Here is a 16,503-nt window from a genome sequence, read left to right on the forward strand (position 1 = left end):
AACTTTGTGCGGAATTGCAACCATGAATTCATCACAATGGAAACATAAAATAGAAAACAACCCTTAACACATTGCAAGTATGAGAAGACAGAACTCATCCTGTCCACTAAAATATTGAGCCCGCTTTGACTTGGAACATGTTCCTTCTCATGCAGAGGCCATTCAGCTAAACCTTGACCAAAATCCATTTAATGCCTATTCAAGAAATCTGTTTTCCAGTTACAATTCAGGCCCCCATTGCTGATTTGAGGAACCAAACTAATTTCATGTGGTTCTCCCAACACCCCTCATGACATTTATGACATATTTTTCTGTTTAGAAGGAATGATCTTTTCCAGATGCCAGCTGATCTGAAACTACCTAATGAGATTTCCACAGATGTAGAGAGGTTTTTTAAAAAATGGTATTTTATATATTTTTTCCACAAAGGATGATGCTCTCCAACACAAATATTTCTGTTCCAAAAAACATTACAAATATACTTGGATGAGTGCTGAATTAATGAACACTTGTTCGACGAGAAAAAGAGAGAGGAGTGTTGTCAGTTCTTTTACTCTTTTTTGGTTTCATAATCTCAATGTGCAATTATACTTAGGCTAGAATACAGTCACTGAAGTCCATGGGACTTCTTTCCAAGCAAGCAAGCTTTAAATTTGGGCTGTTAGTATATTTAAACACTGTTAGAAAGGCAGTTTTAAGAGATAAAATGAACAATGTTCATTTTATTCCATATATATCTCTACAATTCCATAGTTCTCTGCCCAATAAGACTATGATTTTGAGCCGTGGATTTCAAAACGACTTGCACTAATTATTATCAACAATATAATGTAAATTGTGATTTCTTAGTGGAAACAGAAAAGTCACATCGCATGTAATGATTCTTTTCTTTCCCCTCTAAATGTGTATATGTGCGTTTGTGTAGGGGAAGGAAATAAATATATTTGGGTGGTGGTTTTTTTGTGTGCGTTATTTTGGGATTGCAATAAACATTATGAATTTTTAACATCCAGGTGAGTGATTGATTCTTAATCCCTGTCCAATTCCTGCCTCTAGATATATCCATCACTGTCCTTACTGCTGGTCTACCTCAGTTTCCCAAAGATACAAACTCCCTCAGTTCAGGGCTTCAGCTCCTTTTCAGGGTGCAGAAATGTTGCATAAGCTAGCGATATCCTTCTGATTATGCAAAGTAGCACATTCAATCAAATGGACTCAAAACCATGAAAGCTTAGACCATATAGTCTGTGCTCAGATATAATGACAAACCATGCTTTAGCATGTCAAGAACAAGTCAAGGTGAGCCTCAGCCTCATGTACTTCCCTCTCCCCTCTCCTCTTCTGGCACAGCTGTTGCAAGGAGGTCAGAAGCTTAGCTTCTATTTTTGAGTAGCCACAGTTTGGGCTACATAAAAACTCTAAACCAGGGCTATGAAACCTGTGGCCCTCCGGAAGTTTCTACACTACAACTGCAATCACCCTTGACCCTTGACCATGTTGACTAGGGCTGATGGGAGTAGGAATCTAACAACATCTAGAGGGCTACAGGTTCTCTGCCCCAAGCAATGGCTGTGGTTTGTTTCATAACCCATTGTTTGAAGTTGGCTTGCTTTAAACAAACCATACTTAAGGTTTGTTGTATTTGGATGAAATGACAATGGGCTGTCAATCAAAAATGGAATCTGAAGCTTCTGAACTCCTCCTTACAGCAGCACTGCAGGATGAGGGGGGAGCATCTAAATGCAAAGGGGGGCAGGCCTATTCCCATAGTAGTAAACCATGGTTTACTGTGACATCCAAAGGAAATTACAAACCTTTTTTTTCTGAAGCATACTGACCCAGGCTAGTCCTCTGGAAGTTGTTCACATTAAGTGTGTGGAGCTCCCATATACCACCTGACAAGCGATTTTCTGTGCTTGATTAATTTTAATGTGCTGAATAATAGATGGGATGTTGCATAGGCTCCAGTTAACCCTTTAAGCGTACCCTACGTCAGGCTTTACATAACTATTAAGTTCAAATATCTTTGATTTTCCTCTGCATTCATATTCTGTTCCTTAGTAAGTTGACCTCTTCCCACACCCAGTTACACTTGGGGGGGGGACGGGAATTGCAGTAGAGTCTGGAAATATTTAAACGATATCCTTCTCACTGTTGTCAGAGCAGAACACCCACAATTGAGCATGTGAGGCCAGGCCCGTTCCAGCTCTGAGATCAGCTTCACAGATGTCTGTCACCTGTTTCTAAGGAAATGTGCAAGTGTTTGGGAAAGTGCAGAGCCTCATTGTTGTTGTGGGAATCTGAAACCACTCTGAACTCTGCCCTGACGTTGCTTGTCAAAAATATTTAAAAAGAAATAGCAACATTCTTTCGTCAGTCATTAGCCAGGACCTGCACTAAAGGCTCTGCCCTGTAAAATGCCAGAATGACTGGCAAGGATTTGAGTGGCAGGAGAGGCAGCTCAAATCCTAGAAGGCCTTTTCAAGGACCACGAGGACTTTGACAGCCAACCCTCTGCTTAGGTTAACTGGTTTCCCCAAAGTTACTTAACTTTGGGGATGGGAAGGTTATTTGTTTGCAGGGGTCATGACTTGAATACTGTAGTCTTCCATTTGTGAGAATAAGGTAAAGGTAAAGGTACCCCTGCCCGTACGGGCCAGTCTTGACAGACTCTAGGGTTGTGCGCTCATCTCACTCTAGAGGCTGGGACCCAGCGCTGTCCGCAGACACTTCCGGGTCACGTGACCAGCGTGACAAGCTGCATCTGGCGAGCCAGCGCAGCACACGGAACGCTGTTTACCTTCCTGCTAGTAAGCGGTCCCTATTTATCTACTTGCACCTGGGGGTGCTTTCGAACTGCTAGGTTGGCAGGCGCTGGGACCGAGCGACAGGAGCGCACCCCGCCGCGGGGATTGGAACCGCCGACCTTTTGATCGGCAAGTCCTAGGCGCTGAGGCTTTTACCCACAGCACCACTCGCGTCCTTTTATTTGTGAGAATGTTGTTGTTGTTGTTTAGTCATTTAGTCGTGTCCGACTCTTCGTGACCCCATGGACCAGAGCACGCCAGGCACTTCTGTCCTCCACTGCCTCCTGCAGTTTGATCAAACTCATGCTAGTAGCTTCAAGAACACCATCCAACCATCTCATTCTCTGTCGTCCCCTTCTCCTTGTGCCCTCCATCTTTCCCAACATCAGGGTCTTTTCCAGGGAGTCTTCTCTTCTCATGAGGTGGCCAAAGTATTGGAGCCTCAGCTTCACGATCTGTCCTTCCAGTGAGCGCTCTGGGCTGATTTCCTTCAGAATGGAGAGGTTTGATCTTCTTGCAGTCCATGGGACTCTCAAGAGTCTCCTCCAGCACCATAATTCAAAAGCATCAATTCTTCGGCGATCAGCCTTCTTTATGGTCCAGCTCTCACTTCCATACATCACTACTGGGAAAACCATGGCTTTTAGTATACAGACTTTTGTTGACAAGATGATGTCTCTGCTTTTTAAGATGTTGTCTAGGTTTGCCATCGCCTTTCTCCCAAGGAGCAGGCGTCTTTTAATTTCGTGACTGCTGTCACCATCTGCACTGATCATGGAGCCCAAGAAAGTAAAATCTCTCACTGCCTCCATTTCTTCCCCATCTATTTGCCAGGAGGTGATGGGCCCAGTGGCCATGATCTTCGTTTTTTTGATGTTGAGCTTCAGACCATATTTTGCGCTCTCCTCTTTCACCCTCATTAAAAGGTTCTTTAATTCCTCTTCACTTTCTGCCATCAAGGTTGTGTCATCTGCATATCTGAGGTTGTTGATATTTCTTCCGGCAATCTTAATTCCGGTTTGGGATTCATCCAGCCCAGCCTTTCGCATGATGAATTCTGCATATAAGTTAAATAAGCAGGGAGACAATATACAGCCTTGCCGTACTCCTTTCCCAATTTGGAACCAATCAGTTGTTCCATATCCAGTTCTAACTGTAGCTTCTTGCCCCACATAGAGATTTCGCAGGAGACAGATGAGGTGATCAGGCACTCCCATTTCTTTAAGAACTTGCCATAGTTTGCTGTGGTCAACACAGTCAAAGGCTTTTGCATAGTCAATGAAGCAGAAGTAGATGTCTTTCTGGAACTCTCTAGCTTTCTCCATAATCCAGCGCATGTTTGCAATTTGGTCTCTGGTTCCTCTGCCTCTTCTAAATCCAGCTTGCACTTCTGGGAGTTCTCGGTCCACATACTGCTTGAGCCTTCCTTGTAGAATTTTAAGCATAACCTTGCTAGCATGTGAAATGAGTGAAATTGTGCAGTAGTTGGAGCATTCTTTGGCACTGCCTTTCTTTGGGATTGGGATGTAGACTGATCTTCTCCAATCCTCTGGCCACTGCTGAGTTTTCCAAACTTGCTGGCATATTGAGTGTAGCGCCTTAACAGCATCATCTTTTAAAATTTTAAACAGTTCAGCTGGAATACCATCACTTCCACTGGCCTTGTTATTTGCAGTGCTTTCTAAGGCCCATTTGACTTCACTCTCCAGGATGTCTGGCTCAAGGTCAGCAACCACACTACCTGGGGTGTACGAGACATCCATATCTTTCTGGTATAATTCCTCTGTGTATTCTTGCCACCTCTTCTTGATGTCTTCTGCTTCAGTTAGATCTTTACCACTTTTGTCCTTTATTATGGTAATCTTTGTACGAAATGTTCCTTTCATATTTCCGATTTTCTTGAACAGATCTCTGGTTCTTCCTATTCTGTTGCTTTCCTCTATTTCTTTGCATTGCTCGTTTAAGAAGGCCTTCTTGTCTCTCCTTGCTATTCTTTGGAAATCTGCATTCAATTTCCTGTATCTTTCACTATCTCCCTCGCATTTTGCTTGCCTTCTCTCCCCCGCTATTTGTAAGGCCTCGTTGGACAGCCACTTTGCTTGCTTGCATTTCTTTTTCATTGGGATGGTTTTAGTTGCTGCCTCCTGTATAATGTTGCGAGCCTCCACCCATAGTTCTTCAGGCACTCTGTCCAGCAAATCTAAATCCTTAAACCTGTTCCTCACTTCCACTGTGTATTCATAAGGGATTTGGTTTAGATTGTATCTTACCTGTCCAGTGGTTTTTCCTACTTTCTTCAGTTTAAGCTTGAATTTTGCTATAAGGAGCTGATGATCTGAGCCACAGTCAGCTCCAGGTCTTGTTTTTGCTGACTGTATAGAGCTTCTCCATCTTTGGCTGCAGAGAATATAATCAATCTGATTTCGAAGTTGCCCATCTGGGGATGTCCATGTGTAGAGTCGTCTCTTGTGTTGTTGGAAAAGCGTGTTTGTGATGACCAGCTTGTTCTCTTGACAGAACTCTATTAGCCTTTGCCCTGCTTCATTTTGATCTCCAAGGCCAAACTTCCCAGTTGTTCCTTTTATCTCTTGATTCCCTACTTTAGCATTCCAATCCCCTATAATGAGCAGAACATCCTTCTTTGGTGTCACTTCTATAAGGTCTTGTAAGTCTTCATACAATTGGTCAATTTCAGTTTCTTCAGCACCAGTAGTTGGTGCATAAACTTGGATTACTGTGATGTTAAAAGGTCTGCCTTGGATTCGTATCGAGATCATTCTATCATTTTTGAGACTGCATCCCAGTACAGCTTTCGCCACTCTTTTGTTGACTATGAGGGCCACTCCATTTCTCTTACGGGTTTCTTGCCCACAGTAGTAGATATGATAGTCATCCGAACTGAATTCGCCCATTCCTGTCCATTTTAGCTCACTGATGCCCAGGATGTCAATATTTATTCTTGCCATCTCATTTTTGACCACATCCAACTTACCCAGGTTCATGGTTCTTACATTCCAGGTTCCTATGCAATATTTTTCTTCACAGCATTGGACTTTCCTTTCGCTTCCATGCATATCCACAACTGAGCGTCCTTTCGGCTTTGGCCCAGCCGCTTCATCAGCTCTGGATCTACTTGTACTTGTCCTCTGCTCTTCCCCAGTAGCATGTTGGACACCTTCCGACCTGAGGGGCTCATCTTCCAGCGTCATAACTTTTATATGCCTGTTGTCTTTGTCCATGGAGTTTTCTTGGCAGGGATACTGGAGTGGCTTGCCGGTTCCTACTCCAGGTGGATCACATTTGGTCAAAACTCTCCACTATGACCTGTTCATCTTGGGTGCCCTGCTCGGCGTAGTTCATAGCTTCTCTGAGTTCTTCAAACCCCTTCGCCACGACAAGGCAGTGATCCATGAAGGGGATTTGTGAGAATACCTGCAGTCAATTCAGCAGAATCGTTCAAGTTTGGCCTGACTTGCATATGATTTCCTTTTCCTCTAGTATACTTTCAATAACTGCTCTTTTGCTGTGTTGATAAAAGTGAGGTTTGTGTTCTGTTTATATTTCACGATGCTCTTTAGAGGGTGGAAAGGTGCAGCAGCAATCCTGGTGCAAACATACAAATGACAAAGCTGTTCCTGAGATGTACCACTTAAGACTGTAGAGGGAGGGGGTATGTAGGATGGGTGGTGTAAATTTGGATGCTCCCCCCACCAGCAAGGTTATTGGGGCATATAAAAAAGCATGTCAAGGAATGACCAAACGCTTCTTCCTGGCATGCAAGTTTCTACACGTTGGGAGTTTTAAATCAGGTGACCATTCACACATGCAAGTCCTCATTCTGAAGTGTACAACCTAGGAAAAGCTTTCGCCAGATTACCACTCCGTAAACTGATCCTTTCTGAAGTTCAGACTACAGGCAAATGCTATGCTAAACATGTTGCGATGCTCATGCAATGGGCCATGACATGATTTACTACCATGTACATAAATATTTTGGGAAAGAAAATATATCACAGAAAACTGAATCTTTGACCTGGTCCGGTTTTTATGGATGAGTGCCAGGATTGTGTCAGAAATCCATTACTGAGTCAGTCTGTGAGGATTTATCCTTCCAAATGTGGCACGCTTTCATTATGTTCACTGTTATTTCCCCCCACCATGCACACAGGGAACTGTGTTACTGCAAATAAAAAGGGTGGACTGTTTTTAATATTAATCATTTACACAGCACTTTTATGGCCAAATTCCAAACAGATTTATTCAGCAGTAAGTCTCACTTAGTTCCATGGGACTTCCTTTCTAGTAGGTATGCATATGAACCTAGGAAGCTGCCTTATACTGAGACAGACCATTGGTCCACCCAGCTCAGTATTGCCTACACTGATTGGCAGCAGCTCTCCAATGTTTCACTCTTTACCAGCTCTACCTGGAGATGTTGTGGATTGAACCTGGGACATCTTGCATGCAAAGCAAATGCTCTGCTACTGAGCTACTGCCCTTTGGATCACAGCCTTAGGCAACCCTACACATATTTACCAGGAGGGAAGTCCTCACTGAGGGAAAGCTTCTTTTCCACAGTTCCCTTCCCCCATGGCCAATCTGGCAGAGTAAAATGGCCACTTTGGGCAGCAGTAAAATGACCACTTTGGGTAGCATGGAATGGTGCTGAGGTGTTGGAGGGTAAATGTTGGGCTATGTACACAATAGCTTTTTCTTCTTCTTTGGCGATCACTTGTATCCGAGTAAGATTGTCTTCCATAAACACAGTTTTAACAATGAGTCCTTAAGTGACTGTGGAGGCCAATTCTGGATCCACACGTCCTTCCACAGTGGGGACATTGGTTTCCATGCGGGAATTGATCATGGTGTGGATTTGACAGGCCTACCTTTTTCTTAGCGTGTTCCCCCCTTGCATCCTGAGTTCGAGTGTCTTCAAAGCCCATGACACCTTTGGTAAAGGCTGTTCTCCAACTGGAGCACTCGCAGGCCAGTGTTTCCCAGTTGTCAGTGTTTATACTACATTTTTTTTTTTTAGATTTGCACAATATACATATAAAGCACATTTCCCGCCTCAAAGAATTGTGGACCTTGTAGTTTGTTAAGGGTTACTGGGAATTGCAACTCTGGGAAGGGTAAATAACAGTGCCTGGAATTCTTTGAGGGAAAGTGTCTTTAATGTGTACGTAGCCTATGTGTTCAACTAGGCCTGGCCTGTATTACCTAAACTGACTGGCTGCTGTCCTCTGGTACACTGGGCAATGCTATCCCATTACCAGTGCCAAAGGAAGATTTAACTGCCAGTGCAGTTGGTTTCTAGCAGCAAGGAGTAGGGTGCTTCAGTCATGGAGCCAATGAGGCTCACATGTTTCCTCCTTCAGCAGTATGATGGATAGAGAATAATCTGCTGGGCCCTCAGGACAGGATGTTTCTTGGGCTCTCTGCTTGAAGGCATCTCCCCCCCACTTCATAGTTCTTGAAGATGATGGACGTGTTAGCTGTGGTTGTGCAGAATTTCTGCCTTCTCTTGTGGCCCTTGCAGCTTCTTCTCCCGCTCCTTGTTCTTTATGTTGTAGAGTGGTGAAGTCACTGTGGAGAAGGCCCATCTCTATTGCACAGTGAGGCATCCTGAGCAAGGGGCATCAGACAACGTAGGAGTAGGGGTTGGCAGAGGAGCAGAAGAAGCTGGTAGTCAGATATTCCTACATTAGACTTCATGAAAATAAACAATGCTAGCTTCTCGCAGTCTGTTACCCACATAGATTTTTGGGCTTTAAAGGAACCTTCTGACACAGAACCAGGAAAGGAGAAAACATGAGCAAGGAAGTTGGAAATCAGCCTCTTTGGCACAAAGCCAAGTTCACAGCTCTGGTAAAGATGACTAAGATTCTACCATTGTGCTAGAAGGGCAGCAAATTGGCGCTATGGGGAATTCTTTAATGCCCTGATTCCCCCTATAATGCTAGAATGCAGCATCGTTTTAGTATCATAAATTCTATTAAGCAAGACTCTTGCTTAAAGTTGTGGGGGATTAGAGGCCAACTGAAGGCATTTCTTCAAAAAGAAGTCGTGTGAAGCTGGATTGGAAGGAACCTGGCCTCAGCAACTAACTGACTTGTTTATTTCATGCAAAAGAATGGAGCAGAATGTTGATCTTGCTAGCGAGCTGTTGTATTCTTGGTCCTATGAACCAGTATAGCAAGGCTGCCCTGCACATTTTATACCTCACCAAGTCGAAAACAATTCTCCAGCCCTACACTGTGGTCTGCTAGGTTCTTGACAAACCTTTCTGAATCCCCAAGCAATCAACAATACTAGGAGATTATTATATTATTTCTCGGGTGGAATTCTGTAAGCGGCCTGTGAGCTCTGCTCAGCTTAGGAAGTAAGAGGTTAGGTGAAGGACTGTCAAGGTGGAAAGCAATAGATTTATTTAAGAGATGTACAGTATGTTGAAAGATCCAGGCCAGAGAGGTCTAGATAAACAAGGCTTTGCAGAATTCTGAAAGGGTGGAGGTATCCAATGTGCAGCCTTCCAGATGTTGCCCATCAGTGTGGCTAATGGAGAGGGATGATGGGAGTGGTAGTCCAGCAACATCTGGTGGATGCCATGTCAGCTACCCCTGTTTTAAAATGCTTCCTTATATTCATGGATGTGTTACATTCATGCACGCATACATGTTCTCAGAACCTGGATTAAGAAGAAAAACTTTGGTCTCTTTTTGCCAAAATGGAAAGGAAACTGAAGGCAATAAATAAGGGAAATCATTATGTACTAGTTTAAAGCGAGATTTTTTTCCATTCAGCAATTTTCAGAAGCATCTGGAAAAAATCTTATTATGGATGAGGCATGCCATGATATCTACAACGAATATTTCTGCTGCACATATCCATCCACTCTCCATGCTCCGTCAAGTGCTACACACATTTAGATGCTTATAAAGCATCAAGTAAATATAAAAGTTCCCATGATTTATATAAAAACAAAAATGATAACGTGCTTTAAGTGCTCACATTTCTTTTTGTTTATTCTTATTTTCTTGTGCATGTGAATATCTGTGGATTGTCTTTGCTTTGTTGCAGTCATCTCCTGAAAAAGCACTATGAGTTGAACTAAAAAAAAAGAAGTCTATTTAGAAAATTTCGCAGTCATGGGATAGGAAGATAGTTTCCCTTACGGATCACTGATTGCTTAAAGAACAGGAAGTGCTATGTAGACATGCCTCCATCATGGGCTGAAACAGTTCTGGCTTTTCGGTACCAATCCCTTGCCTACGAGGTCCTTAGTGGGCTTGCTGACTGGATAAACCTGGCACCATATGGACATCATGTCATTTATGTTCCTGGTTCTACACTTAAATGAGAACGTTTTGTGCAAATCTTTTGTAGGCAGCTGTGACAGCCCTTTGGGACTAAAAAGTAGGGCAGGAGAACTCTACACAACAGAATAAATGTAGGAGTAAATGGAAATGGACAGTTCTTACAACGGAGCTTCCAGAAAAAGGCAACCAAAATGACCAAGGAATTGGAACACCAAAGCATTTGGAGCTTCTGCATTTAGGAACAAAAATAATGTCAGAAAGGGTGTACATGGTAAACGTTTATAAAATTATGCATATTGTGAAGAAAGTGGGCAGAACTAGTGTTGTTCATTTATTTGCAGATTTATAAATCACTTCACAGCTACCAAAGCAATGCACAAGAAGATAAAAATAAGATAAATCATGGGTTCAAAAACTAAAAGCTATAAAATCATTTCTACCATTGTAGAATTAATAGTCCAAAATATGACTTCGTGGAAAGCCTTCTTAAACAAAAGTGTCTTCAATAGTTACATATTCTTTCTCCCCACCCCAAGACAACAGAATTCAAGGTCACCCAATGAAATTGACTGGCAGTAGATTCAAACACTCAAACTAAAGCACCTTATCAATATTGAGCTAATTTATGGTTTGTAGACCACTCCAGAGAACTCCTTTAGACATGATTGCTGGTTCCAGGTTCAGAAGTGTATACCTCTGAACGCCGCTTGCTGGGAAGTTGCAAGAGCAGTTGAAGGATATTGTCCTCCTGTCCTACCTGTGGGCTTAGCAGCAGCATGAGATTGATCACTGCAAGAAACTGGAGGCTGGACTAGACGGATCTTTGGCTTGATGCAGCAGGCTAGCCTAACAACTCCTCTCACAAGGATCACTTGGATAATTTATGTGAAGAGCCCTGAATTCTCTCAGAAAAAGAGGGAGAAATTGGGTCTGGGGAACAGAAAGTTTCCTTGAGTTCCTAGGGAAGGCAAACAGGATTACACCATGTAGAAGTGGATGATGATGATGATGATGATGATGATGATGATGATGATGAAGATTACAATATACAAAGCTGATCAAAGATGTCTTAGCATAAGCCTGTATAATCCAGTATGTTCATATCTACTTTTGAGGTATTATCATATCCATTTATGAGCTGCTATGTTGTATGGCTTTGTGTGTCTATTAAAAGGCAAAGTGGTTCTGAGAGGGAAGGTGGATTGCAAGGGATCTTGCTAATGAAAATCGATAGCATAAAAATCATAATCAGCAGATGCAAATATTTATGCTGCTGAAATAATTAGGGGACTTGCCCAATCATCTCCATGTTGCTAAGCTCCTCCAATACCACCTTGATTGATTTCTAGCTGCCGCCACCCTGGAGACTTGTCTCTAGAAGCAGGTCATTTATAGTTATGATAATTCATTTTGGTCCTGTAGGTTTGCAACTTAGCAGTATATCTTAGTGACTTCTTGGGAGGTATAAAGTTTCTAATAGATCCATGTTTTGATTCTAGCCAGGATTCAAGAAGACCCTGAGTAATTGCAGTCTAGTCCGTTCCAAGGTCTTATACCACTCAGAAGATCCATGCTGTTCCCAGCATTAGTGTGGCACCTTTTAAATTGCTTGCTTTAGATAAAACTAGATGCTAAGTTTATGCTCCCCCCCCATCCTATCCCCTCCCACTTCCTACCTCCTTTGTTTCGAAGCCTCATAAGTGTGAATGCTGGAATTTGGTGGGTTCTTGAAGACACCCCAAGCTATATCTCTCACGAGATTCACTGCTTGTGCTGTGAGCTCCAAGGTTGGGGCAAACAAGGAGTCAGGAGAGGACAGGTGGACTCCAAGGTTACTTGGAGACTGTCTGCTAGTAGTTTAGAAAAGCCCAGAGTAAGAGCCTAAGATCTGTGGTTTTCTTAGCAGGCATGGACATTGCTCAGTGGCAGAGTGTTTGCCTTTCATGCGTAAGGTCCCAGGTTCAATCCCTGGAACGGAACAGCTTCATTCAGTGCTGACAGGGAAATCTCAAGCCTGTTATCTCCGAGCCCCCCCCCCCCCCATGCACAGGGACATAACATGAAGCTTTGCCCCTCTCATAAGTCTCTTAGACCCACAGACATATTGAAGCAGACATTATATTTCCCACACTGTTGGAAAAATAGATCATTTGGTGTCTGGATGCCTGTGCCTAAGGCATGGGGGAAAGGGGTTATAGAAGAGAAATGCAATAGCAGCACCTCTTTTAATCCCAAGGCTACAGCTCTTGTTCGACCTCCAAGGCTATATAACAACCCATTTATTGCTTTCATTTTGGGTTTAACGCAGGGGGAGGAAAAACTACGCTTACCTGCCAGTGCATGTACACAAAGTCCTCAGCCATTCTTGTGCCATGCTCCTTCTTTACAAAAAGCCCATCTAAATACCAGAGTCCTAGACGGAGAATGGAACGTAGCATGACATTCAGGAAGACACACATTTTCCTTCTGCATGCCTTTTCCTTATACTCTGGGGGGAAGGAGGACCTTTTACTGTGGCCTCCATGCATCCCTCTTCTCTTCTCTGTTCCCTTTGCTTTTCAGAAGCCAGAGCAGTGAATTTTCCATTCTCTGGAGGACCCACCAAACGGAACGGGACAGACAAAGGCAGCGTTGCTATTAATCTTAAACTTTTATCTCCTATTAGTGTGTCAATAAGCAAACCTTTTCTTCTGCCACCCTTTGATATACTGGACGTGTGTCAGAGGAAAAACACGGGCCATCCATATCTTATCTTATATTAAGGAGAGTCGTTGAGAAACATACCTTCATTACTGCGACAGTCATGTCAAAAAGAATCGACTTATTGTCAGCGCATCTAACCTAACAATGTTAATGGACCCTTCAGGCATCTCCTCCTCCTCATTTGTTTCTTACATGCCTATCAAAGAGACAATGCAAGGTAGTTACCAAGCTCTGGGGAGTGGTGTGTGTATGTGTTAAGAGAGTCCATGACAGCTCTTTGGGCTGCTCATAATGAAGTGAGATGAGTGTGTGGGAGGAGGGAAAGGAGAAGCATTTTGACAGTACCAAAGACCCAGAATGGTACTTCAGCCATCTTGGCAGCTCTCTTTACTCCAAGGTTCTTATTGGTCCAAGTGTTTCATCTGGAGTGACATCACCATCCTTTCTTCTAATGTTCCACTGCATAGCTGTGAAGGTAAACCATTTTTACAAATGCTCAGTTATAGACATCTTAAGTTATAGATTCCTTAAGAATGGACATAACTATACAGTGGTTGCCTGAAAATGGTCTTCCCACCTTTCTCCAATACAGTGGTACCTCAGGTTAGAGACGCTTCAGGTTACAGACTCGGTTAAGCCAGAAATAGTACCTCGGGTTAAGAGCTTTGCTTTAGGATGAGTACAGAAATCACGTGGCCGTGGCGTGGCAGCAGCGGGAGGCCCCATTATCTAAAATGGTACCTCAGGTTAAGAACAGTTTCAGGTTAAGAACAGACCTCCGGAATGAATTAAGTTCTTAACCCAAGGTACCACTGTATTCACAAGTCTGGCTTTCCTAATTCTTCAAGTACATAATTAGCTGCCCCTGCCACACAATACTCGTCCTCACACACATAGCTCTACCTTTCACATCACAATGTTCCCTGTTATTTCCTTGCCAAAGTACACAAAATAATGCAACCCAGCCTCCAGTAGAAATAATTTGTAGAAATACCGTAAGAAGAAAAACCAAAGGTACTGCTACCACTGCTGAATTGTCTGACATGTGTGAAACTGTAAAGTTTCAAGCACTTGCTCAGTGGTTTGGTGATGGCAGCAGTATAAGGCCTAGCTATATATTATGTGAGGATCTGTGATGTTATTGTAAATAATAATAATAATTTATTTATACCCCGCCCATCTGACTGGGTTTCCCCAGCCACTTTGGGTGGCCCCCAACAGAATATTAAAACACGATAAAACATCAAACATTAAAAAGTTCCCTAAACAGGGCTGCCTTCAGATGTCTTCTAAAAGTCAGATAGTTGTTTATTTCCTTCACATCTGATGGGAGGGCATACCACAGGGCGGGTGTCACTATCAAGAAGGCCCTCTGCCTGGTTCCCTGTAACCTCACTTCTCTCAGTGAGGGAACCGCCAGAAGGCCCTCGACGCTTGACCTCAGTGTGTGCAACATTTTTCTATCTCTGCTGCATTTCATTGTCTGCAGCTTCCAGGGGGTGAGGGTCGCTGAATGCACTGACCTCACATTTTAGTAAATGTTACCTGAGAATCACACAAGGCAGATAAGGTTTAATGGCAGCTGTGCATTCTCCATGCATAACATCTAGCTACGCCTTAAAACTCTTTTCTGCCAGAGAAGGTGTCTTCTGGTTCCATTAGAGAGGTGTTCTTGACTATTCTTACACATTTTCCAATTCAGCTGCTCTAGCCATGCTGCATTAGTTTTTATGGAATGCACATTCTCATCCACACTGGAATGTGATTCTGACACACATCTCAATGTGTAGGCAAATCAGTGTGGTGTAGACTGAGGGCCAAAAAATCTGTAGAGCAGTTTGTGCTTGCAGGAGCACATGGGAATTTGGTGGGTGAGGTGGGGCCAGTGGCTGCTATTAGTATACAAGTAAGAAAACAATATGGAAGAGCTAAATGTAACAATCACATAAATATCAGAATAGCATAAATATTATCATTAACTTAATTTATTTTACTCTTCACTGTAAGGAAAAATATTTCATATAACAGTTTCTCTTCAAATTTTGTTTACTAAGACACAGGGGGAAATCATCCATTCATTCTACCATCACCCTATTTTTCCTCTTGTGTGTATGTTTTTATCAGCCATATCACAGCTCAAAAGAGAATCACATCATTGGCATCAACTTTATTTTTGTATTATCAAAACGATCATGAGGAGATAATTGAAGCCACATATATATGTGCCTGAGTGTAAGCCTTTGACAAACTTGTATGGCAGACTGAACAATGAATCCCAAGTTTGGTAAAAAAATAGCCAAGGGCACAGGAAAGTTTGTCATCTTGCAAAAATTAGTGACAACCGAGCCCTATTGGATTACTTTCAAAAGTTGTCCAAAATCTTTTCCTCAGATTTCCTCACAATTTTATCCTGCCACAGGTTCTTTGCTTATCCACAACTTACAGTCTCTAAGATGGTCATTTTCTATATCAGCCTGCCCCACTCTGGTACCCTCCAGATGTTTTAGACTACAGTTCCCAGTATTGGCTGCTGCTGATGGGATTTATAGTCCAAAATATCCAGAGGGCACAAGACTGGGGAATGATTAATTTATTAACACCTTTCTATGCAAGCCCATTAAGCCACATGACTGTTTATAATTTGGGAGTATTTTTAAAATAAAAAGCATTATTATCATAATTATCACATATACATTCTAGAAACAAAGATAACCCAAACCCATACTGAGGAAAAAGAACTTTCCCTGGAGACCCCTGAAAATACATTATGAAAACCTGTATTTCCATACATACACCACTACTTAGAACAGTATACATCTGTAAAACATGTTCTTATTAAGTGATCCACAAGCTAGTATGAACCTTTCAAACAGGTCTTTGGTTTTCTGGAGTATTTGTGAGTGAAACAAAGCTCACCATCCTCTAGTAAAGTGTCGTTGTGCTTTGGTAAAATTTATGCCCCATCTACTAACCCAGGTTCTCAACGTAGTTTACAATATATTTTAAACACAACAAAATAGACAACGATAGTTTCTTATGGATATGACATTCAGACGAGCAGGTTCTTCAAGCCATTGGGTTTACTCAGATTTTCAAGCTACTGATTATGTTTAATGTAATGATGGGGAGCCTCGGGCCTGGGGGCTCTTATGATGTGTGAATTGAGGGGTTTTTTAATCACTTGTTGCCTTGAAATTCACATCCATCAGCACGGGCCTTTTCATTCCCTGATTTCTATTCAAATGCTTTTTAGAGAACAAATGAAATGAAGTCATAATAATAAAAATAATGCTATACATGTGCATGGCAGAGAAAGGGTATTCTGAATATGGATTTTGTGTCAAGGTATGAGAGAGAGAGAGAAGGAGAGATCACCTTCGTGACCCAGGTTTAACTATAAAGCATATTTTTCAAATGAGCAAACTTCTTAAATAACGTGGAAGGGGCCCTTTTTACCCTTAATGTGCGGAAAATGATACAAGTTACTTTGCAAAGGAAAAAGTGTGCTAATGTGCCAACAGCAATTGAATTCCACTGGCCTTCTATTCATTAAACTTCCATTGCTCTGCACATAATTCATCTCAGCTCAGTTATGCTCCTCAAGGGTCTGCTACTAAAATAAAGAAGTAATCACTTCTATGTCGCCAAATAAGGTGCACTTGGCTCCAGACATC

The 16,503-nt window shown here is 42.4% G+C and overlaps 1 protein-coding gene and 1 long non-coding RNA gene across 3 annotated transcripts in view; one reads left to right on the plus strand and one right to left on the minus strand.

Annotated features, from left to right (window-relative positions):
• LOC310699896 (uncharacterized protein) overlaps positions 1–16,503 on the plus strand; it is a 165,898-nt gene that overhangs the window by 119,780 nt on the left and 29,615 nt on the right. The gene's annotated exons all lie outside the window — the stretch shown is intronic.
• Positions 9,213–13,220, minus strand: LOC310699229. The gene is made up of 2 exons (XR_014522015.1): positions 12,911–13,220; positions 9,213–9,495 (listed from the first exon to the last, which is right to left on the minus strand). It is a non-coding gene; the product is annotated as an uncharacterized lncRNA (long non-coding RNA).

This window comes from Podarcis liolepis (assembly GCF_965112155.1).
Source record: "Podarcis liolepis genome assembly, chromosome: 2".
NCBI classification, from domain to species: Eukaryota; Metazoa; Chordata; class Lepidosauria; order Squamata; family Lacertidae; genus Podarcis; species Podarcis liolepis.